We start from the raw sequence: 25,080 nt of genomic DNA, 5'->3' as shown, positions 1-25,080 counted from the left end.
AGGCTGAGGGGAGAGAACAGGGTGGGCACAGTCAGAGGCACAGCTTGGGAACCGGAGTGGTAGATCAGGGCGGCTCTGGACCCTTGGTCCCTGAGCATAGCAAGGACAGCAGGACTGGAAGGGTCTAGAGCAGGCGTCCATGATGGTTTTCTACAAAGGGCCAGTTAGTGGATAGTTTCAGCTTTGTGGTTCATACTGTCTCTGTTACAGTTATGCCACTCTAATGTCACTGAGCAGACGCAGCCACAGACAGTATCTAAATGAATAAATGTGATTCTGCTCCCAGATTTTACTTATGGATACTGGAATTTGCATCTCATACAATTTTCACATCGCTAGAGTGGGCTTGTTTGCCAATGTGACCAAAAGACCTGGTGAGAACAAATTTAGAGGAGGAAAAGTGTATTTGGGGCTCATGATTTTAGAGGTCTCAGTTCACAGACAGCCGACTGCATTGCCCTCAGCCAGAGGTAAGGCAGGACCTCAGGAGGGCAGGGTGTGGTGGAGGAAAGCCGCTCAGGACATGGCCACTAGGAAGCAGAGAGAGTGGTGCTCACCAGGGACAAAATACAAACCTCAAGGGCAGGCCCCCGGTGACCCACCTCCTCCAGCCACACCCTACCTCCTTCAGTGACCACCCAGTTAATCCATACTTGAGGATTAAGCCACTGATTAGGTTACAACCTTTGCAATCTGAATGTCCCTGCATTGTCTCACACATGAGCTTTTGGGGGACACCTCATATCCAAACCAGAGCACACAAAATGTGAGATATTATTCTCTCTCTTTTTTTTAGTTGTAGATTCACACAATACCTTTAATACTTTTATTTCATTTATTTTTATGTGGTGCTGGGGATCAAACCCCGTGCCTCACACCTGCTAGGCAAGTGCTCTGCCACTGAGCCACAACCCGGCCCCTAAGGTGATATCTTATTTGACTTTTTCAACTGTTTAAAAACATAAAAACCATTTTTGGATCATAGGACAGATGGAAATCTGTAACAGGCTACATTTGTCCCATAGGCTATAGTTTGCTGGCCTCTGGTCTCAATGTCACCCCAGGCAACTGGTGGGGGCCATCAGCATTCAGTACACAGCCGCTCCATGCCTTGGTCTGCACTCTGCTCTTAGGGACCCTGGGACTCTGGCTTTCTGATTCTCTCCACAGGCTCTTTGCACATGCCTTTCCTGCTGTCGTGGACACTTTTTCTCCCATATTCACCTGGCCAACTTCTAGTCAGCTCAATCATTGCTTCCTTCCAGAATCTTCTATGACCCAGTGGAAGAGAGAAACACCCCCTCCCCATTATCATAGTCACAATGCCATGATACTCCTTCAGAGACCCCATTACCATTTGTAATCACACATTTATTCATGTGACTCTGATTCATGTCTTGTTCCCGTGCTAGATGTAAGCCCCGCCCCCAGGTTAGCGGAAATGTCAATTTTATTTATTAACGCATCTCCTACATTTACCACAGGGCCTGGCACTTAATATTTGTTGGATAAATAAATGCCCCAAGGTAGGGGTTCTGCCATCTGTTGTTATGTGGCTAAGAGCGGAGAAGAACTGATTAACACAAACACGCTGCCTGAGGGGATGGGGCGAGGGAGGCTTGCTACCCAGGCCTTTGTTTCTCAAGAGCCAGTTTGGCCATAACAACAACAACGCGCAGTGTTCAAGCTCTTCTCTGTACCAGGCACTCTGGGCTGTGCACACGTATTGAGCTATTGCATCTGAAACACTCCCAGGAGAAGAAGTCCTGTCCCTGCTCCCATTTCATAGATGAGGAAGCGGAGGCTCAGGAAGGTATGAGCTCTGTTCAAGACCACACGCCTGACAAGTAGAGAAGACAGGACTTGAACTCAGCCCTTCTAGTCACAGAGCCCTGGGGTAAGCCTTCTTGGGGCTCCGAATTAAGCAATGCATATGTGGTCACAGCCCAGAAGGGAAAGAAAATATGGGGTGGCCACAGTCTGTAAGTTCACAGGAGCCAAGGCCTTGAAGGCTCTCAGATGCAGGCCAGAGGGTCAGGGTGGCTTCTGAAGACCCTAGGGAGCCACTGAAAGGGGGAGCAGGACTCTACATGATCAGATTTGCTGCATTTCAGAAAACTCACATGGAGCATGAGTAGAAGGGGAAACTGACCGAGCACAAGGACTTCTGGTTTTGATACCCTCAGGTGAGCCTCTGCTCCCCGGAAGCCTTCAGGAGCGCCCCAGCTCTGGGATGCACAGGGCCACCCTCCTTCCTCCTAGCTCACGTGGGGCCTCCGTTGGCACCCTGGGACTTGGAGATGGCTTGCCTGGGCTGAGGTCCTGTCCTGTCATTCCTCAGTGGTACAACAACTGGTGAGGACCTGTGTTCCCCTTGCTCTGATTTCTCTGGTACTGGGGATCCCCCTCACACCTGCAGTTCATCTCTTTGCCAATGGGAGGCAGCATGGAGCAGCCCCAGGCTGGGGCATTAGACAAAACCAGGCTGCCTGCTTCTCGCGTGGCTCTGACTCTCAGGTTTGTTGGCCTGTAAACATTGATAAATAACAACAAGTCCCACCCACGGTGGAAGTGAGGATAAATGAGACTGCATGGACAAAGCTCCCAGCCCACGTCAGAGCAGGGCATTCACTCTATTCTCTCCTCCTTCTGGCCCTGGATGAATGGCCTGCAGGAATCCTCTCAGGGTCACCCAGACATGTTGGGCCCAACATGGCTGCCAGCCCCTGCACTGTGGAGACCACTAAGGAGGGACCCTGTCCACACACCTCTCCAGTCTTCTCAGCAAATAGAGGCAAATGGACTTTGGAAAGGAGGAAGGTCCTAGAAACCTGAGTTGGGGTGGGGTCAGGGAGGGGATTGTGCACACTCAGGGGCTTGGGCACTAGACTTGGAACCTTCTAGACCAGTGTTTCAGTCCCAGCCCTGCCCCTTCCCAGGCCTGGGGTCTCCGGCAACTCACTTTGCCACGGTTTCTTTGCAGGTTAAACAAGGGTGAGAGGCCTACCCTGCAGAATGGTGAGGACCAGGAAGTACTCAGGAAGGACTCCTCAGGGGTGGGAGAGGAGGAAAGGAGGGCATCCAATTACCGTAGTCCAGGCCCTTCTGGGAGATCCTGGTCAGAAGGCCAGGGTTGGTGGCCGCTGTCACAGCTGTGCCCATGGTGGTCAGCACTACCAGGATTGCCCACTGTGGCATACTGTCAGGGCCCCTGGCCATTCCTCCTTTGTCCTCCAGGGCTGGCAAAATGTCAAGGCCTTGGAGGAGAACCAGAGACCTACAGAGGAGGCGGCCGGAGAAATGCAAGTCGGTAGCAAGGAGGAAGGAGCTGGTTGGAGGTGGAGAGAGGGAGGGCAGCTGCAGTGCCCCACTGAGTCTGCCGCAAGTGGAATCTGAGAGCCTGCGGTGCGGGTGCGCGGGTGCGTGTGTGCTTGTGTGTGTGTGAAAGGGGGTCTGGGAGATCTGGGTGGTTCTCCTCCCTGACCCCCGCCATCCCCTGCTCTGAGCCCCCAACCAAATTCCCACATTTAAGGACTTCCTCGAAGCCGGGTGGTGGGTACGTTAGAGTTCATAATATTTTTCTTTCTACTTTCAATTTCTTGGGTATTTTTCATACTAAAACATTGAAGAAAACAGATTCTTTGGTGCTTGGTGTCCTCAGAAGCTGTAATGGTAATGATTAAATGCTCATTTTTTTTGGATTAGTTTCTTGACTGTGGTTTTAAATCAGAACTCTGCCACTCCCTGGCAATCTGACTATAGGCAAGCCCATTAGCCCACTCTGAACCTCAGTTTCCTCTTCTGAGGGGCATAGTAGTGCCTTCCCACTCTAGATCACTAGGAAGAGAGAATGAATGAGCTTTAAACCAGGATAATACATTCAGCATGGTATTATCATAAACAGCCAAATGCCAGCTATTAATGTTACTCTGACTTCAAGTCATCCATGTTCTTTGGCCAAAATTTAAGAACGATCAAGAGAATAAAAATTACATGGAATCCCATCTTCAAGAAGCAAGCAGCAGCTGGGCGTGGTGGTAATCCCAGAGGCTCAGAGGCTGAGGCAGGAGGATCGCGAGTTCAAAGCCTCAGCAAAAGCCAAGCGCTGAGCAATTCAGTGAGTCTTAAAAAAAAAAAAAAATACAAAATACAAAATAGGGCTGGGAATGTGGCTCAGTGGTGGAGCGCCCCTCAGCTCAATCCCCAGTATTTCCGCTCCCCCCAATAAAGAAGCAAGCAGAATCGTGTTCTCTCGCCCTCCCTTTTCTTTTTGGAAAGCATACACAGATGATTGTGTTTGTTTGTCTTTCTAACAATCAAACATAGGATCGCGCCGGTCACTTTCGGAAAGTTTCTTTTGATCAACGAACAGGTGGCTTCTCCCGGGCTTTCAGCATTCGGTTGCTTCCTCACCCCTGCTTTCCATCCTTCACCCCGCGGACAGCTGCAGAACCCGGGCTTCGCAGGGGGAGGAGTTCTTCCCGTGGACACGCGGCTCGGCAGGGTTGGGAGCCAAACCCGGTGGCACCGGGCACCAGCCTGAGTCGCGCAGCCCGTGGGGGTCGAGGGGGTCGAGGGATCCGGGCAGACACTCCGCGCCCCGCCCCAGCTCCCCGCCCTCGCAGGGCTGCAGCTCCGGGCTGGGTGGGCGGGATCCCCCAGGGCAGCGCGCGGTCTCCGGTGTCTGTCCCGCTGGGTCCCCAGCAGCCCCCCGCGCCCCGTCTCTCCGACTCTGATTTTATGAAAGTCTAATGAACCCTTCTGAGCCCAGGACGAGAGACCTCGGGAGGGGTGCTTTTCTTTTTCTTCTTCCAGTGGTTCTACCTGGGTTTCCCTCCCAGCTCCGTCCACCTGGAGGCCCGGGGCTTGTGCGCCAGGCGTTGGCCTGCACTGTCTCCAGGGCTTACAGCAACTGAGGGATAGGGGGACAGTTCCTCCTTTCAGAGAGGAGGAAACTAAGGCACGGAGTGATTAAGTCGCTGTCATGGTCACTCTGATTTTCAGGGAGCCAAAACTCCTACCCCCCTACCTTGGGGCCATCGCCAGGGGCACTTGTCACCCTGGGTCCCATCCCAGTTCTACCTTCCTGCAAACAACCTGGGCCTGCATTTGTACAAGGACAATCGTTCCAAGTAGCAACCAGAGCAGAAAGATGGTGACTTGTCATAAAATAGGTTTTTGAAACATAATCTCTCACTTTTGAACCTCTCCAGTTCTTAACTGTCCAAAGTCCCTGAGTGCCACCCCCCATCCCCAGGGCCCAGCAGATATCGAATCGGTGAAGGTGTCAGTCAGGAAAAGAGCATTAAGATGAAATCCCAGGATGATGACTTTCGTGGCTATAACATTAGGGTCTTAAACCGATTCTGAACAAGCCACCTCCACTGGCTTCCCCATTGCCCATGCCCATGAAACCTATCAAGTCCCTCAGTGACCCTCCTTTCCAGTCCCCTTTCTCAGCGTTGCCCTGGCCAAGGAGACGCCTCACTGCTCCAGATCTGACCCTGTATCCTGTCTCAGTCTTCAACCCAGGCAACAGAATCCAGCTCACGTCAGCTTCTATAATGAGCACATTTATTATCTCAGAGAAGTCTGTCTCGAGGGAGGGGAGGTTTGAGACTCTCTTGACGCAGCACCTAACTGACTCCACCAGTTCATCTCTCCATCTCTGCTCTGCCTTCCCAGGGGCTCAGATTGGCCCTCTCATTGGCTTCTTTCTTGGTTACAAGATGGCTGCAGAGGTACTATCATACCTAAACCGCTTCTTCCTAAGTCTCCTTCTCCTCTTCCTTTTTGGTTCTTTTTGAAACTTACTATAAACTATTTAAAACATCTAGATAAGGGGCTGGGGATGTGGCTCAAGCGGTAGCGCGCTCGCCTGGCATGCATGCGGCCCGGGTTCAATCCTCAGCACCATATACAAACAAAGATGTTGTGTCCACCGAAAACTAAAGAAAAAAAAAATTAAAAAATTCTCTCTCTCTCTCTTTAAAAAAAAATAAAACATCTAGATAAGAATAAAATATCTACATTTGTAAAATCTTAACATTATGCCATATTTGCTTCATTCTTTTTTGATCCTTTAAGTTTATTAGTGTATTATAGTTATATATAATAGTTGGGTTCATTTTGACAAAATCATATGTGTATGGAATTTCATTTACTCCATTTCAGTCCTCTATCCCCCTCCTTTCCCTTCCCTCCTCCTTCCCCCTATTCTCCTTCCTCTGCTCTACTGGTCTTCTTTTCACTTATTTAACTAACTAATTTAATTTTTTATTAGTTTTTGCACTGGGGATTGGACCCAGAGGACTTCTCCACTGAGTTTCACCCCTAGCTCTTACTTACTGACTGATTTGAGACAGGGTCTCACTAAGTTGCTTAAGGCCTAGCTCAGTTGCTGAGCCTTAGCCTTGAACTTGCAATCCTCCTGCCTCAGCCTCCCAAGTCCCTGGGATTACAGTGGTGTGCCACTGTCCAGCCTCTCTATTTATTTTTGATTGGTGATTTATAGATATACATAAAGGTAGAATTCACTGTGGCATATTTATTTATGCACTTAGCATGATTTTGTCAAATTCATTCCACATTTTAGTCCTATAGATTTTAACACCTGTATAGATATATGTAACCGGGACCACAATTAGGATATAAAATAGTTCCACCATCCCCTCAAACTCTCTCCAGCCATCCCAGCTCAACTAAGAGTTGGTTGTCTCAGCAGGAACTCATGGATGGGGTGGTCAACAGCTGACTGGTCCAGGGCTGTTTCTGTCCACTCCCCTGCTCTCTGTCCTTATTCTGTTGCCTTTTGCTAAAATTGGGGTGAGAGTCGGGTAGACCTGGGTTCTTGGCCCCAGTCATGTTTTCTGCTCCCTGGATGAGACTGGTCCAGTTCCTTGCCCCTTCTGGTCCAGTGCCCATTTCAAGATGGGGAAACTGCCCATGGATGGGGTTGTTCCTACAGTAAAGTGAGATAACAGGTGTGAACCAATTTGCACTGACAGGTGCGCAGTTGATCATCAGGGTTCAACCTTGGTCAGGAGCTGGGTGGGGAGCGAGGCCCAGGCCTCCAGGAAGCACTCCAAGGCACTGCAGTGAGCTCCCGTCCTCAGGCCTCTGGGGTTGGGCTAATCAGTGCAGAGATAGAGGGAATCCATGGCTTGTGTTGCCCGGTGAACCCTCCACTTGGTGATGGAGGAGAAGCAGCCATCTCCTGTCTTCAGCGGACCCTGGCAGCGTAGCAGAGCAGCTAAGGATGTGGTGGTGGGACTTACCATCCTGGGCTCAAGCCTCACTTCTGCCTCCTGCTTGCTGGGTGCCTTTGAGCTTGCGGCTGACCCTTGCTGAACTTCCGTTTTCTCCCTTGTCCCCATGCTCCATGCTTAGATGAGGTCTGCTTCCACAGACCTGCATGCTCAGCTTTTCTGTGAGGCCATCCCTGTGGCCTGTGGAGGCCTCAGGCCTCTCCCTCTGTCTGGGCCCCTTGACTCTCCAGCCTTTCCCTCCACCAACCTCCTGGGACCCAGTCCTCTGAAACCTGCCTTGTTGTGGGCATGTCTTGGGCACTTCTGTGACCCAGGGTTGAGGAGGCAGGGGCAGGAGGGATGGGGTGGATCCTTGGGGTGAAGTAGGGAGAGGAACAGGCCTCACAGGGATCTGGACTCATCATGGGTGAAGAGGTGTCTCCAGAGAAGTGTCTGAGGAGTTCCCGGGGAGAAGAGAGAGCTTGGCTCAGGAGCTGCAGGGTTCCCAACGTATGTGACAAAGATAATTCTAGCGTGCTCCGGGCAGAGCCACAGAGAGGGGTTTCCTTAGGAAAGCAGTTACACTTTCAAGGGGGGACATGGCCATTGGAGAGTAGGAGATGCTTCTTGGGGTTCCTGACTCTTCTTTTAAAGGAAACCCGGTGAGGGGTGGGTATAGGATGGATGTAGGAATGACATCAGTCTGGTGGTCTCAAGACACGTTGTGGGGTCTGGCCAATCTCAGGATCCTCAGGCTGAAGTGGTCTCCATTATCTGATTAGTAGATGGTTCTGGAAAGTCCCCTCGTTATGAGCTTCTCAACATGTTGTATCTCTCTTTACTTAATCTATTTATGGGGGATGTTAATTAACAGCACATAGGTAGATGTACAGATTTCCCAGACCTGGAAAGGGAGCCAGGCTTAGGGAGTGACAGGGCTGGAAATGTATGTAGAACTTCTCCATTAAAATGGTATTTCCTAGACCCTTATCTCACCCTGCACAAAACCCAACTCAAAATGGATCAAAGACCTAGGAATTAGACCAGAAGCCAGGCAACTCCTAGAAGAAAGCATAGGGTCAACCCTCTAGCATGTAGACACAGGCAGCGACTTCTTCAATGAGATGCCCAAAGCTCAGGAAAAAATGCCAAGAGTTAATAAATGGGATGGTATCCAGTTAAACCCTTCTGCACAGCAAAGGAAACAATTAGAAATGTGAAGAGAGAACCCACAGAATGGGAGAAAATCTTTCTAGTTGCCCTATTGACAGAGGATTAGTATCTGGAATAAATAAAGAACTCAAAAAAAAAAAAAAAACCACTACAAAATCAAATAACCCAATTATTAAGTGGGCAAACAAATTAAAGACTCTTCTCAAAAGAAGAAATACAAAGGGCCAGCAAATACAGAAAAAAGTGGAAAAAATGTTCCACACCATTAGCGATTAGGGAAATGCAAGTCAAAATATACTGAGATTTCATTTTATACCAGTCAGAATGGCAGTCATCAAGAATACAAATAATAAATGCTGGAGAGAACGTGGAGAAAAAGGAATCGTTTTATACTGTTGGTGGGTCTGCAAATTAGTACAACCATTATGGAAATCAGTATGGAGGCTCCTCAAAAGACTAGGCATGGAACCACCCTACGACTCAGCTCTACCACTTCTCTGTATTTATCCTGAAGAATTGAAGTCATCTTACTACAGTGACACATGCACGCCCATGTTTATAGCAGCACAATTCACAGTAGCCAAGCTATGGAACTAGCCTAGGTGTCCATCAATGGATGAATGGATAAAGACAATGTGGTCTGTGTATACAGTGGTTTTTTTTCAGCTATGAATAAAAATGAAATCATGGTATTTGCAGGAAAATGGATGGAACTAGAGACCATTATGTTAAGCGAAATAAGTCAAACTCAGGAGGTCAAGGGTCATATGTTCTTTCTCATATGCGGAAGCTGGAGAGGAAAAAGGAAAAGAAAGGTGGGGGTGGATTTCCTAAAAATCAAAGGGAGATCAGCAGAAGGGGAAGGCAGGAGGGGAGGGAGGGAGGGAGAAGATGTAGGGGAGTGATTTTGGCCAGTTTATGTTGTTCTGCTGTGTGCATGTACGAACATGTAGCAACAAACCCCCTTAGTATGTGCAACTATAAGGCATCAGTAAAAAAAAATGTGGGGGAAAAGGTCTTATTTCCTCATCTTTCCCTTAGGTCTCTTTCTACCTGCTTCTTATTTCTTCAGTCCCCAAGAGGCACACAGCACGTACCTAAAACACCACCAGACATTGTACTCTGGAGATAAACTCTTCAGAAGGGACTCCCCTACCTGGTCATGCGAAGAGCCTCCTCCCCGGATTCTGCTCTCCCAAAAGGGCCCTTAGGTCCCCTGGTCCAGGAGGACACCAGCCTCCAAGAGGGGAAGGTGGGAACAGGTGATCCTCGTCACTGTCTTTGCATTATCATCGTTGTCATTGCTTCAGTACTTGAGTGGTTCAAAAGAACATTCCACAGAGGACAGAGGAAAGAGGGGTCAGAACTCAGGGCGCAGATTCCAGACCGTGGGTGTTGGAGGCTCACGGCTTCCAGGGAGAGGCCAGGCAAGGCCCCCGAGTGGCCGCCTCTGTGCCTTGTTGGTGGGGAGGCAGGGGTCTTCTGCTGCTTCTCTGGACACCCAGGAGCTTGCCTGTGTCGGGTGCTGGCTCACCCTGCAGGCCCGGCCTCCTCCAAACAGGGAGGAAGAAGGGAGAAAGCAATAGGCAGGTAGTAGCCGAGTGTCCCTGTCCTCTGACACCAGAGTGAGCACAGGAGCCACACTGGGAAAGAGGCCTGTGCACACAGAGCCTCAAGAGCCCAGGACTTGACCCACCGTGAGCTCCTGCTGGTTCTGCCCTGTGCAGTATGAGCCCAGGCTGGGGACCCAGGCAGGGAAGAGCCTGGGGCTGAGCCCTGGTCTCACCTCCATGAGGCTGTTTGTACTTGGCCCGTTCTTGGCTCCTCTCTGGGGGCTCCAGGTCCTCATCCATAAATGAGAAGCAGCCACCATCTTGGAAGGGTTTAATCCATACCAGGAACCAAGCCCAGCCCTCGGCTGACATTCTTTTTATTTTATTTATTTACTTTTTTAATACTTTTATTTTGTTTATTTTATTATTTTTTTTAGTTGTCGGTAGACCTTTATTTTATTTATTAATATGCGGTGCTGAGAATCGAACCCAGTGCCTCACACATGCCAGGCAAGTGTACTCACACTGAGCCCCAGCCCCAGCCCTGACATTCTCTTTAAATCCTCACCCTGAAAGTAGATATCCTGGGTCCAAAAATAGTACAAAAAAATGTCTACATAGACTTCACTCAGATGGTTCAGTTACTGATATTTTATTACACTGTCTCATCGTCACACATACATGCGTATGAACCCATATGTATATAGATGTAGGTATTCAAGCATTTTTTTCAGGATTACTTGAGGATCAGCCAGCCTGGCCTCTCTGCTGCTCCAGTGCTGGCATGGTCTAGCCACAGATATCTGCCTCGGACTTCTCTCTGCAGCCCCACATGAGCACCCCTTACTGTGGCAAGGGACAAGTGCTTCCTGAATAGGCCACCCATCTGCTCTCCTATTGCAACCAAAGTAGAGTCACACAGGAGTGTACCAAAATGCACATTTTCAGCCAGGTGTAGTGGCGCAAGCTTGTCATCCCAGATACTTGGGAGGCTGAGGCAGGAGAATCGGGAGTTCAAAACCAGCCTCAGCAAAAGCAAGGCACTAAGCAACTCAGAGAGACCCTGTCTCTAAATAAAATACAAAATAGGGCTTGGATGTGGCTCAGTGGCCAAGTGCCCCTGAGTTCAATTACCAGTCCCCCCTCACCATGCACATTTTCAGATCTAAGCCCCACACCCCAGTTTTCCGATGAGAAGGTGGAGAAGAGGGCTTGGGGTTCTCCCAGTTGGTGCCATCTCTCAAGAAGCACCAATTTAGAGGAATAACCTTGAGCTCAGGAGCCTTGTCACCGTCCCTCTGAATGTGAAGTCACTAGGAAGAGCCACTCCCTTGGTGTCCCCATCTGTGAGGTTGGGATGATTGTGCCAGCTTCAGTGGGTCCACTGAGGGGTCAGTGTGACCAGGCTGGCACTGAACACATGCTGATGAGACCCAGCTCTCTTCTCCCTTCCTGCCCAGGAACTCCGGCTCTTCCCACACAGTGTATACAGGGGATGGGGATGGGTGGGAACCTGCCTCGGTGGCTCAGGTGACTGACCTTGGTCAGGGCTCCGCAGTCTCAGCTTCTGTATTTGTGAATTCAACCAACTTCAGGTCAAAAATATTTGGAAACAAAATTTCAGAAAGTTCCCAAAACCAGAATTTGAATTTGCCCCACATTGAGCACCATGCTGAACCCACCCAAAGATGGATCGGGGTGCCCTGCTGCAGCCTCTCCCATTTTGCATATCCCCCACACCCACAGCCTCTTTCAACCCTCACTGTCCAAATATTGTCACCCCCATGTCTAGGTAGGCAGGCAACGATGGCTTCCTATCTACTGAACATAGTATTTTTTTCTCTTCACAGTTTCCTAAACAGTACTGTTTACAACTATTTACATAGAGTTACATTGTATTTGGTATTATAAGTAATCAAGAGATTAAAGTATGCAGGAGGATGCACATAGATTATAAGCAAACACTGTTACATTTTATATGAGGGAAATGAGCACCTGAAGATTTTGGCATCTGTGGGGGGTCCTGGAATCAATCCCCCCTGGAGGATCCTGAGGAACAATGCTATGTTCATGTTGGGAAGCTTCCAGGTCAGGAAGTTGGCAAACTCTACCCCTCCACCACCCAGAAAGATCCTCCTACCCAGGAGAAAGGAAGGGGGGCCCAGCAATGCTCCCCCTGTCTACACTGCCGGTCCTCATTCCCAGAAACTTGTGGCTCAAAGGTCTGTCACCATCCAATGGCCAGAGTCCTGGGGGAGGGTCTGACTAAGCCAAACAGATGCTTGATGGAAAATCCCATTGAGCTGGCTGCTGGGCAGGGCCTGGAGGAAGAGTGTAAGCAGATGTGAAGTTCTGGAAAATTCTGTTTGACTGCTGTGTGCAAGATGGATGGTTGAGGATCTGGAGACTTCCAGAGGCCATGGACCTCTGCGGCCAGCAGGAGCTGCCTCTGAGCTAGGGCCTCCCCAGGGTGGCCTAGGACATGCACGGGAGAAGGGCAGGGTCAGTGGAGGGAACTCTCAAGCAAAGACACCGCAGCTGGACATCCCAGGTGGCTGCAGTGAGATTGCCAGCCAGGAGGAGGCGGGGACTGGTTCACAGGGCCATGCTTTGGCCTTGGTCCTGGAGGTCAGTAATGCCCCAGAGTTTTTTAAGTGTGAAGTTCTTCCCAGAGAAGACTTAGATTTTCAAAGCACTGATTGAAAAATAGTCGCAGTAAATTTTATGATTTTCTTTTTTTTTTTTTTTTAAGTACCCAGCTTCTAGATTTTTGAAACGAGGAGCCCAGGAACATGTCTCATGGCATTTGACAGAGTTTGGCTAGAGGGACCCAGGAGGAGAATGTCCAAAACCTGCCCCGCCAGTTCCCTACTGCTGCTCCCCACTCTACCTGGGGGACTGAACCCACAGAAAACCAAGGGCTGATGTGGCTGGCAGCTGTGCCGGGGCCAGGGAACCTGCCTGGACGGATCTGGGGGCCAGCCCGCCTAAGATGATACCAAAATGAGAAATGAGTTTTCTGCGGTTTGGGGGAGCAGCAGCTGGCTGGCTCCCCACTGGTGGCTCCTACAGAAGAAGCTGCACCTGTGTGGATGCTGCAGCTCCCTTGGCCTGGCCCCGGGGCAGTTTCCCTTCTCAGCCTGAGGAAGTGCAGGATACAGAAAAGCAGTTATCTGGAAGTTGATTTTAATTTTAAAGCAAACATTTCACCTCTGCTTGCCCCCCCACCCCCTCACCCCAAGAAACCCCAGCAAGGGCGGACCTGGGTGGAGGGAGAGAGGGAAAGAGAGAGCAAGCTGGGCTCAGGTGACTGGGCAGGTGGTACACAGAGAAGAACAGGGAGGAAGGGCACCTTTCACCTCCTGCCTACCAGAGAACAGGACCCAACCAAGGTCCTGGGAGCCAGCCAATCAGAGCAGCGGTTTCAAGTTCCTAGGGCCCAAAGGGGCGGAGTGCGCTGGGCTGCAGCCAACCCTGTGGGCCCGTGGATGCTGTTCAGATTCAGAGCCTCTACCCACCCCACCCACGGAGGTTAGAGCCCAGAGGCCACGATTGCTCTGGTGGACACCTGGAGCTATAAAAGGGTTTCGGGTAAAGGTGTCACATGGTAAGATGTGCTTGTATGATTATTAGAACATTTATTGAGCACTTACTGCAAAGCACCGTGCTAAGTGTGCTTCTCAACTAATTTTAATAAGGTTCACCCTGCCTTTTAGGGAGAGGAGAATTTCCTGTGATTCCATAAATTAAATGAGAGCTTTTTGATAAATTTCCTTTCTGCTCAAAACCGCCACAGTGGCTTTCGGTTGCTTGCAGTTAGGAAGCCTGGTTGCTACAATGTCGGTACATTTTTGTGTGGTGTACAAGAGCAGGCATATGTGGCTTGATTAATTGAGGCGACCACAGTAATGAGAACCACAAATAACAGCGTCCCAGGGTCTGTTTCCAGGTGCCTAATTAATAGTCTGAAGGTGGAAGTGTCCTTCCTGAAGGAAAAGAGCGTATGAGTATTTACAGTAGGATTCCAAGCAGAATATCCCCACCAAGGAAGAGGCCAACACTTGCATGTTTCAGATGAAGACACTGAGGGTCAGGGTGGTCATGGAGGCCTGGTAGGTACTCAGGGGTGGAGCTGAGGACAAGCCAAAACCCTGGTCTTCTCCTGCTGCACCCACTGCCCATCTCATGGGACTCAGAGGTACCTGATGGGGTGGGAGAGAGGCAGGAGAGGACATCAGAAGGGATAGAGCACTGTGCCCATGAGGTCCCTGTGACTTTCAAGAGGAGACCCTAGTTGGGCTGGTGAATGCCACCCTAGCCCCCACCCTGTGTCCACATCATCCAGGCCTCATCAGGGATCAGCCCACAACAGGCTCTTGTGGTCCACCAAGAGCCTGTTGTGTACCTTGTCCTGTGCTGCGCACATCCCCAGTTGTGAACTGCTGTGGGGCTCTGTGTCCAGAAGATGCTGTCAATCTAACATGACCTGCAAAGTGAGACCAGATCTCTGAGCTCCCGCTGGGCTGGTGCCCTCCACTGGGAGTGGGACCCTTCTCTTGAGCCCAGCCTCTCTTGAGCCTGCCCGATGGAGAGGGCCTGGCTTTGCCACTCAGCTCCTTCCTCCCTGCCGCCCTGAGGAGGGAGCTGCAGAGTTTCCTTGGGTTCTAAGAAAACAGAAGGAGGCAGAGTAGGGGAGAGAAGAGAAAGGCCAAGGACCTGGGGCCAGCTCTGAGGGGGGTTGCTCTGTAATTTCCATGGAGTCAAGTTCTCAACTTGTTTTTCCCCCCGATCTATTCTAGGACCCTAAACCAGATGCTGGCTCATAGTAGATGCTCAATAAACACTACTTGCTGGGCACGGTGCCACAAACCTATAGTTTTCTCCACCACTGAGGTAGGAAGATTGCAAGTTTGAGGCCAGCCTGGATAACATAGCAACCGTCTTTTTAAAAAACCACACAGCAGCAATGACAACAGCAAAGCACCACTTGAGTGACTGAAAGGAGTGTGGAGAAGGGAGTCCCTCAGAGTGGCAGTAGTTGAGAGAAGTGGCCAATGAGAAGGAAGCATTAGGAAGCATTTCCAGAGACTGTGCCTGTTCCCTTCAGAAAGCGCAAAAGCACAAGTAAAGCCAGCCTCGGTGGCGTGGCCTGCAATCCCAGCAACTTGGAAGGCTGAGGCAGGAGGGTCACAAGTTCAAAGCCAGCCTCAGTAACTTAGTGAAGCTCTGTGTCAAAATAAAAAGGACTGAGGATGTGGCTCAGCGGTGAAGCACCCCTGGGTTCAATTCTCAGTGCCAGAAAACAAGCAAACAATTGTAAAGCACTTAAGTCGTTTAAAAATTATTTTGGGGGTGTCAGAACTGTGATCCTGCCGCGTCCGGCCAAGGGAGCCGAGTCCGGCGAGGGACGGCGAGGTTAAAAGACACACAGGACACCAAGGTTCTTCATCCAGGAGTCAATAATAATCTTTATTGCTAACACACCTTTTTTTATACCCCAAGCAGCAGAAGTGGAAAACTACCCAAAAGCAGGAGGGAGGGGGGAGAAATTTAGTTTCAACATCTATTATTGTCAGGTACCGAAACCTCCCTTAACAATAAGTCCATCAGACCAGAAAAGGTCAAGGCATTCCCGTGGGATACATATGTCTCAGACGGATAAGCAGGAACAGAAAAACCGCAAGTTCGCCATGGCCTTGTGAGCTGGCCACACTGGCATGCAGAACAAACTAGTGGAGGTAGGGCTCCAGGGGCCAAGGTGGACCTGTTGCCAACAAGTCCCCCTCTTTTGTTTTTTGCATGCCAGTGGGAATCAAGTAGCCCCTGTCTTAGGTCGTTCACAGCCCTTGCGATGCTTACCCGTCTCTGGGAAGGCCCCGATTCCCTGGCTTAGGTCGCACAGCAAGCGTGAAAGTTGCCCGTCACTGGGTACTACAAGATCAGCTCAAGGTGTTATGACCTATCAAGACATTATTGCGGTAAACGCTTAACCGTCTCCACCCACGGGACCCATGACCGTCACCGCCGAATGGCAGATGTGATTGGACCGAGAGATTAGACAGCAAAGATCCTAATACAGGAAGGCAAGAGGGAGAGGTATGCATAGAGAAAAGATATGGCAGGAGTTCTTCTTTTAAGGAGGACACTCATCTTCGGATAGGTCTGAAGTATATCTCAGAGAGGCGATCATCCATCTTCAAGCGTTGATAGTGAACCTGTATCGGCTTAGAGGCTAAGATATTAATTTGATCCTTAATGAATTGTACTATCTTATTTACAATGCAGGGTCCTATTGCCACTACTAGAAGGAGGCCTAACAATGGTCCCAATAAGGGAAGAAGATAAGGCAAAAATCCATTAAGTCCAGTCCAGAGAGGGTTCTCAAATAATTCCCTCCTCCTTTTTTCTAGGTCTTCTTGGAGTTGTTTAATTTTTGTGCGAACTATGCCAGATTTGTTAGCATAAAAACAGCACCTCTCCCCAAGGGCTAAACAAATTCCCCCTTGATTGGCAGTAAGCAAGTCTAAACCCCGCCTGTTCTGAAGAACTACTTCTGCTAGGGAGTCTATCTGGTCTTGTAAGTCTTTAATGGTTCCCGACAGGGTTTGCACATCATCTATAAGCTGTTGAGATAGGCGGCGGTAAGAATGTATAGCCGTACCCAATCCTGCCGTGCCTGTACCCACAGCAGCTGTTATTCCAAGGCCAACAAGGAGTGGTAAGGCCTGCACAGCTCTCTTGTGTCTTCTAACTAAGATGTCTAGGCTAGGAATGGGTAGGGGTTCATCTCCTGAGATAATCGTGATATCAGGAAGCAGTAATGCCAGAACGCAACCACCAGTCCAATTTGCTGGGAGCCTGGGAAAAGCTAAATTTCCACCACACATAAAAACTGTACCATTAGGGGGACAAATGGGCGGAGTAGGTGAGGAGTAATTCTTTACTAATGAGCAGTTTCCAAAGGAAGAGACTCCAACATCAACATCATAGGTATTATTTTGCATCATGCCTAGAAGGCATGACATAAAACCACCTAGAGGCTGCACCTTAAAGGGCAGCCCAGATTGACATGTGTTGTCATCATCAATGGTATAATTGATGGGAACCGCCAATGGCATGACTGCACCTGCCGTCATGCAGAGCCAGCAATCACCAGCAAGGGTAGGGTTGGAACTGTTAAGTAAAGAAAAGGTGGTTTCTAGGATATCTAATGTATTGGCATCTAAATCAGGAAACTGGGATTTGGGCAATATCAAGGGGTGGTATGTAGGCTTAGGGATCTCCGGCTTTAAAAGCTTAATCACCTGAAGGTGTTTAATAGCATCAGTGGGTCCCCCTCCGTCAGAGATTCCGATAGGGGCCTGCATGGGCCAGCAGGAAGGTTTACCCACGACGCCCTCACATCCCGCCTCCGTTAACCGAGTCGTGATGCCTTCCCCTCCCCGGTCACCAAGAAAAGGAATATAATTATAAGTGGTCCCCCATTCTCCACGGGTGTTAGTTAGGATGGCCTCAAAATACTGTTTTCCTTGATTATTAACACAAATTGAGGCCGATGTATAACAGGAGATGTGCATTGCCGGGGTGTAATGACAAGTGGCGGAACAGCTTCCAAGAGTCTCGGTCGGATTAGGGACAACAAGTCCGGGCTTATTAACACATACCCATTTTGGTTGTTTAAATCCTCCGATGTTTTCATTGAGTTCAGCCGCCATGTAGGCTACTTTAGTCCCACAATCAATGCTCTGGATATAACCAGAGGGGGCCGAGTGCCGGGGCCCTCCCTTACACTCACAAGGGGCTCCAAAAAGATATTCATGAATATTCCCAGGTGGGGGGTCAAGCCCTCCTTCAGCAAACCTGTCCAGAAGGAATGCCACAAGAGGGGTCCAGCTCATGAGGTGTGTCTCGGCACTCACTTGAAGGGGTGAGAACAACAACGGCAGGATCAGCCATCTTGGGAACTTCATTTTGTCTTGAATTTTCATTCACCGGTCTGGTGCAGCGCTCCGGGATCCAAATGGGCTTCTCAGTTCCTGGGGGAAAAACACATACAGCTCCCCTCACTCTAGCTAAGAGTGGAGCCGGGGGTTGCCACTTTCCGGTGGATAAATCTTTCCACCTTATTTGAGCATCTTGTACAGTGGGAGGGGAAAAGTGGCGTTGTGCAGCCCTGCGCCCTCCAGTGTCAGTGAGTAAAAAATTTAAAGTAAATAAGGTTATGCTTAGAAGTGCTTGTGGTCCCTGACAATTCCGGTATATCTCCCCCTCTTTTGTTTTTTGTAAATAAGTTTTTAAATGTTGATGGGCTCGTTCCACGATAGCTTGTCCCTGTGGATTATAAGGGATTCCAGTCTTATGATTAATTTCCCATTGGGTGCAAAACCGTTGAACCGCCTGGCTTACATATGCGGGACCATTATCGGTTTTGAGGCATCGTGGGGTGCCCATGGAGGAAAAGGCTTTTAGAAGATGACTGATAACGTCCTTAGCCTTCTCTCCAGTATGTAAGGTGGCAAAAATGAAGCCAGAATACGTGTCAGTGGAAACATGTATAAAGGAGAACTTACCAAAGCTAGGGAAGTGTGTAACATCAGTTTGCCAGACATCATTAGGTTGTAGTCCTCTTGGATTAACCCCAAGGGAAGGAGAATGAATAAATGGTACACAGGATGGACATAATGAGACAATCTGTAAAGCTTGGTCTCATGAACATCCTGTGTGGAAGCGTAAAGACTGTGCATTTAAATGAAATTTGTTATGGAATTGTAAGGCCTTATCATATTCGGTCGTCACACAGGAAAGGCCGACAGCATGAGTAGCAGCGTCTGCTTTTGCGTTGCCCTCTGACAAAGGTCCAGGGAGCACTGAATGGCTTCAGATGTGGCCGATGTTTAAAGGATCTCATCTAGCCCAAATGAGAAGCTGAACTACCTGTAGTTGTTCTGTGATGGTTGATTGCTTTCCAATATATGATGCTGTTTCTATGACTAGAGCCAGATTGGCTACATACAAGCTGTCAGTATATACATTAAGAGGAATAGAACTATAGACTTTGATAGCTATGATTAAAGCTTCAACTTCCGCCTTTTGGGCCGACTGACCTGACACAGGTTGTCGGAGAATTTGAGATCCATCAAAAATGACAGCAAATCCATTTTTGGCCCCATCTGTATATACAGTTTGGGCCTTTGGAATAGGTTCCCCTTTCATAATCTTTGGGAAGATAATGGGACACCTTTTAAAGCCCTCCAAAAGTCTATGTTGGGAAGTGATTATCAATCTGACCCTTGAAGCTGCACAGGAAAAGACACCAAAGGTCATGTTCTTGTTGTAACTTGTGTATCATATCTTGAGTGTAAGGTTGAATAAGTATGTCAAAGGTTTTTCCAAACAATGCATCACCCAAATATTTAGCCTTCCAAATTAAGTTAATAACTAGCTCATAAAAGGGAGTCAGTACCCGGGGGTTAGAAGCCGGCAAGTGGACCCAATAAATGGGACCCGTTTGCCAGAACACTCCAGTGGGAGTAATTTTAGAAGGTAGAACTATAAATGACAAGGGCAGAGAATAATCTATCTGCGTAATCTGCATGTCCTGCAGAGCCTCTTCTATTAGCCTCAGTGCTCGTAAGGCTTCTGGTGTAGGTACTCTACATGACATAGGAGAAGGATCTCCTCGCAAGAGGTCATACAGGGGTTTGAGCTCTCCAGTTGGAATATGAAAGGACAGGCGCAGCCACTGTATTTCTCCGAGGAATGTCTGCCACTGATGTAAAGTTTTGAGCTGATTTATCTGGAACTGGGGTCTCTGGGGAAAGATTCCTGTTATTAATGATGTATCCCAAATAATTGTAAGGGTGTTGAAACTGGACCTTTTCGGGCACTATGACCAGCCCTGCCCCTTTTAGAAGGGATTGGAGGACTTCATAAGATTGAAGAAGCCTTTCTTTCTTGGGCCCTGCCAGTAAGATGTCATCCATATAATGAATGAGGCAGAGCTGTGGGAACTGCTGTCGAAAGGGTCGTAAAACCTCAGCTATAAAATATTGGCACATTGTAGGACTATTAGTCATCCCTTGAGGTAGGACGGTCCATTCATACCATTGGTAAGGTTCCCTAAAGTTTGTTGAAGGCAAGGAAAAAGCGAAACGCTTTTGGTCTCTTGGGTCTAAGGGGATAGAGAAGAAACAATCTTTTAAATCTATGACAATAAGGTGCCAATCTTTTGGGATCGCAGTAGGAAAGGGTAGCCCTGGCTGTAAGGGTCCCATGGGTTGCATAGTTTTATTAATAGCCCGTAGGTCCTGAAGAAGCCTCCACTTCCCAGACCCCTTTTGTATAACAAAAATAGGGGTATTCCAAGGGGAGGTGGAGGGCACCACGTGTCCTAACTTAAGCTGGTCTTGAACTAATAGGGAAGCGGCCTGTAATTTGTCCTTGATAAGGGCCACTGTTCTACCCACACAGGGTCATCTGATAACCAAGTAATGGACAGTGGAGGCGGCCGCACTTCAGTGGCCCCTAGGATAAATTTCCCAGTCCTCTCCGGTCTCTTCCCTGCTGGGTAACCTGTTCCGCTCGATCCACGGGTGATATTCTGCCCTCATGTCTCTTTCCTAGTCCCCTTCTGGGGATCCATCCCATGTCTAGCATTGTATCATTAACAAAGTCATTATTTCCTTTCAAAGTCTGGGTAGTGAGAATAGCCCCCATTTGATGAAGTAAGTCCCTCCCCCAAAGGTTCGTGGGGAGTCCAGTCACCACATAGGGCTGGAAATGGCCACTATGTCCTTCGCCATCTCTCTTTTTGGTCGGGTCTGTCCTATCCCCTGTAATATGGCCGAGGGACTCTGGAGGGGCCAGGCAGGTGGCCATTGTTTTTCAGAAATGACAGAGACATCCGCCCCCGTATCTAGTATTCCCTTGAAAGCCTTGTCCTGTATCTCAATGGTCAGGTTGGGACGCGAATCCAAATGAGCTACCCAAAAGGCCTGGGGAGTTCCAGTGAAGCCAAAGCTGCTGTCGCCCTGGGACCCACGGAGGGCGTGCCCAGGAATGGAAGCTAAGGGTAGCAGCAGCAATTGAGCTATACGCTCCCGGGGGGAAGAATAACAATTCCTTGGGTAGCTTCTACTATTATTTTTATCTCTCCCTGATAATTAGCATCAACAACCCCCGTAAGACTCTTCAAGCCCCACTGAGTTGCGTTACCTCGTCCCAACACTAGTCTTACCGTCCTCTCTGGCAGGGGTCCAAAAACCCCAGTAGGCAGCGTCTGAGGTCCCATTTGGGGAGTTAATACCGCTCGGGAGGTGGAACTGAGGTCCAGTCCTGCGCTTCCTGGTGTTCCCCTGGGGAGTTCCCAGATAGAAAGGGGTTGGTCAGTGGGAGGCGGCGGAGACGCCCACTCCCTGGGGCACTGTTCTGTCCCTGTATTGCCCCGTACACTTTGGCTTCCGGGGCCCGGGGCGGGCCTCTGCTCCCGTTTCCCGACGGTATTGGGTTACCCTGGATGTCAAATTTTGACCTGCACTCACTGCTCCAATGATTTCCTTTATGACATCTAGGACAAATTCCAGGCATCCCTCTGCCAGCACCCTCGCTCCTTTCCGGGCAGTTTCTCTTTATATGTCCCTCTTTCCCACACTTAAAACACCCCTTAGAGCGGGTTCCCCTGTTATCAGCTTTTTGCATTCCAGTCTTAAGGGCAGCAGCCAAAACCTGACCAGTAATATGAGGCCCATCTATATCTTTGCATGCTTGAATCATGTCATCTATACTTTTGGCCCGGGAGGACTTAATAGCATTTTGGCAGTAAGTGTTAGCGTGTTCATATGCCAGTTGTCTAATAAGTGGCATAGCCTGTTCTAGATTAGGGAATATTTTTCCAGCAGCCTGCATTAGGTGGGCTATAAAGTCCGAATAAGGTTCAGAGGGCCCTTGAGAGATCTTGGAAATTTTTGTTTCAGTCTTAGAAATGGGCAGGGCTTTCCAGGCATGAACTGCAGCTGAGGCTATTTGAGCATAAACACCTGGGTCGTAATTAATTTGTTGGCCTATGGTGGCATATTGCCCAGTTCCTGTCAACATTTCAGCATTTCGCCGTTGATGGCCCGCATTCAGGTTAATCTGAGCCAGCTCGCGGCACCTTTCATGATATTCACTTTTCCACAATAAGAAATCCCCTCCAGATAACACAGCCCTGCAAAGTTGCTGCCAATCATTAGGTATCAGTTGACTGGCTGAGAAAGACTCGAAGAGGGTCAATGTGAAAGGGGCATGAGGTCCATAATTAATGACCGCCTCCTTAAGCTGTTTTATGTCCTTGAAGGCTAGGGGGACATGGGCTCTGGCTGGCTGTCCATCAGCATCGGCGTTTTCAATCATTGGAAAAACCTGAGCCGCTCTAGAACCCCAGTGGACCCCCGCCCGTCTAGTAGGGGCGTCCTCATTCCAATCAGGATTATAGGGAGGAGGTGCGGCAATTGAGGGGGCCCCAGGCACCCTCACATTTGCCCTTTTAAGGCGATGTTCTAGTTCCTCTATCTCCCTTTCTAATCCCTCCTCTTCCTCAGAGAGAGAACTGAGGTCCTCAGGATCCTTTTTGGGCTTAGAAATCTGGAGGCGTTTCCTACCCCCTGAGCCCGAGTCCTCAAGAGGACCCTCATCCTTTAAGGATTCTGCCATTTGCTCTTCCTGCACCTGATTAAGGGCCTGTTCACATTCAGCAAGCTGATCCTTGATCTTTACTTTATCTGTTAATAAAGCATCCTTTACCAACCTCCATAAGGAAAAGGTGGCAACTGGGACACTGTCCGAGCCCCGGTCCCTCAATAATTTCTGAAGGTCATGCCTCACCAGGTCCCAGTCACTATTATTAAGAAATCCTCCTGTCAGAAACCAAGGACAAGCCTGGGCAATAATTTCAACGAATTCGGTTGCAGTCTTAGTTTTTATTCCTGTTCCTTGTGTATTCAACAGCTCTTTCAGTTCGTTGGCCAGACGAACCTTCGCTGTTGAGTTACCCATGGTACGTACCCTGTCTCTTTAAAATATCTTTAAACCAATCCTCCCCCTTCTTTCTTAGAAGGTGAGCCCCGTCCGCTTACCCCTGCTTTCCGGATCTCGGTGGGAGCCTCCAATTGCCGCGTCCGGCCAAGGGAGCCGAGTCCGGCGAGGGACGGCGAGGTTAAAAGACACACAGGACACCAAGGTTCTTCATCCAGGAGTCAATAATAATCTTTATTGCTAACACACCTTTTTTTATACCCCAAGCAGCAGAAGTGGAAAACTACCCAAAAGCAGGAGGGAGGGGGGAGAAATTTAGTTTCAACATCTATTATTGTCAGGTACCGAAACCTCCCTTAACAATAAGTCCATCAGACCAGAAAAGGTCAAGGCATTCCCGTGGGATACATATGTCTCAGACGGATAAGCAGGAACAGAAAAACCGCAAGTTCGCCATGGCCTTGTGAGCTGGCCACACTGGCATGCAGAACAAACTAGTGGAGGTAGGGCTCCAGGGGCCAAGGTGGACCTGTTGCCAACATGATCCTGCGACCACCACCTGCACTGAAATGGCACCAGAAGCCCCAAACATTTATCAGCTGGATTTTCTTTTATTTCATGCTGGGGATGAAACCCAGGGCTTCATGCATGCTAGGCAAGTGCTCTACCACTGAGCCACGACCTCACCTACCAGCTGGCCTTCACTACAGTCCTCCCCAACAATTGCTGAGCAGATAAACAAGGACAGGCACTGCACTCAGGTCCTTGCTCCTGTGCTCATGCACATGCAGCACCTGGAACAGGTAGCCCCATCTTTATCCTCAACTTACAGAGGCTCAGAGAGGTTGGGCCACTGGCCCAGGATCACCCCGTTATGTGATTACCTGGGATTCCATCTGGCGGGCGCCCTCTTGACCTCACACTCCTTCACAAGAGCCTGGGCATTGGAGGGCTGAGCAAGGGGAGCCGCAGGTTTGGAGCTGGCCAGGCTGCCTAGGCATCTGAAAGGGACTCTGAGCCTGATCTTCTGCCCATCCCTCCAGACTTCCGCTTCATCTGCCCAGGGAGAAAAAAATGTTGACAGGATGGGGCCCAGGGTTCATCTGGGGGTTGATGTTTTCCCAGCTGTGGAGGGGCCACCTCCTCCCAGCCTCCCTGAGCCAGCCCTGGACTCCAACAGCTCCAGAGAGCCAGGATGGAGTGTGGTCATCATGGGAAAATTAGGAAACACAGGCAGCTAAAGAAAACAAAGATCAGTGGTAATCCCTTCACCCAGAAAGACTCCTTTCTACCAGCGTGTGCACGCATGAGTGTGTATGCCTGCTGTATGGATATACTACATGGATATTCATTTGACAATATTGTGAATGTTTTTCCGTATTATTAAATGTTCTACATTAGTTTCCCGAGCTTTCACATGTTGATTTATGTTAACTTGCAGAGGTATTATTACTTGCAAAACCTTTCAGATTTGCATCTTTACTGAGGTGTAATTTGCATTCAAAAAAATTCACTCATTCTCTTTTGACAAACTCACATCGTAGTCATCTGATCCTCACCATTATCAAGATGTAGAACAATCCCTTCACCTGGAAAATGTTCCTTTGAGCCTCTTTAAGGTCAACTCTCCCACAAACCCAGTCCCTGCTTTGTGTTTTTATTTTCCTACAAGTTGGCCTTTTCCGGAATGGATATAAGTGGATCATGGGGTGTCCTGAGTTTGGGGTCTGGCCTCTCTCACTTAGCATAATGCTTGGAAGTCTATCCACGGTGTTGCATCTTATCAATCTTGCTGCATTTTATTGCATGGATGGACCACTGATTTTTTCTTTTTCTTTTTTGTACTGAGGATTGAACTCAGGTGCGCTTAATCACTGAGCCACATCCCCAACCCTCTATTTATTTTGAGACAGGGCCTTGCTAAATTGCTGAGGCTGGCCTCGAACTTGCAATACTCCTCTCTCAGCCTCCCCAGGCACTGGAATAACTGGCATGCACCATTGCACCCAGCTCCACAGATTGTTTATCCATCCACGAGTTTTGGCTGGCTATGAGCTGAGCTGTAATAAACATTCACATTCTGGCTTTTGTGGGAA

The 25,080-nt window shown here is 49.2% G+C and overlaps 1 long non-coding RNA gene across 1 annotated transcript; it reads right to left on the bottom strand.

Moving 5' to 3' along the window:
* Nucleotides 1-13,224: 13,224 nt before the first annotated feature.
* LOC131423783 (uncharacterized) lies at nt 13,225-24,065 on the bottom strand. The gene is made up of 3 exons (XR_009225835.1): nt 23,869-24,065; nt 14,379-14,459; nt 13,225-14,175 (listed from the first exon to the last, which is right to left on the bottom strand). It is a non-coding gene; the product is annotated as an uncharacterized LOC131423783 (long non-coding RNA).
* Between the last annotated feature and the right edge of the window lie 1,015 nt (nt 24,066-25,080).

Source organism: Marmota monax, unplaced genomic scaffold, assembly GCF_021218885.2.
Source record: "Marmota monax isolate L192 unplaced genomic scaffold, Marmota_monax_Labrador192_F-V1.1 WCK01_AAM20220418_F8-fsc00014, whole genome shotgun sequence".
Lineage (NCBI taxonomy): Eukaryota > Metazoa > Chordata > Mammalia > Rodentia > Sciuridae > Marmota > Marmota monax.
Note: the sequence above shows the minus strand (reverse complement) of the source record. Positions and strands in the feature narration are given on the sequence as shown.